The sequence below is a fragment of the Arachis duranensis genome, chromosome 1, assembly GCF_000817695.3.
Source record: "Arachis duranensis cultivar V14167 chromosome 1, aradu.V14167.gnm2.J7QH, whole genome shotgun sequence".
NCBI lineage: Eukaryota > Viridiplantae > Streptophyta > Magnoliopsida > Fabales > Fabaceae > Arachis > Arachis duranensis.
In genome coordinates, this window is record NC_029772.3 from 34,420,185 (window position 1) to 34,420,516 (window position 332).

A 332-nucleotide genomic window follows, 5' to 3' on the forward strand; every position below is an offset into this window, starting at 1 on the left:
TCTGGCATTCAAACGCCAGAATGTTGCTTGTTTCTGGCGTTCAGCGCCAGTTTCATGCTCTGTTCTGGCGTTGAACGCCAGCCAGATGCACCTTACTGGCGTTGAACGCCAGCCTGTGCTTCCTCCAGGGTGCGAATTTTTTTCTGCTGTTTTTGATTCTGTTTTTAATTTTTATGATTTTTTTTCGTGACTCCTCATGATCATGTACCTAATAAAACACAAAATAACAATAAACTAAAATAAAATAAAAGTTAGATAAATAAAATTAGGTTGCCTCCCAACAAGCGCTTCTTTAATGTCAATAGCTTGACAGTGGCTCTCATGGAGCCACA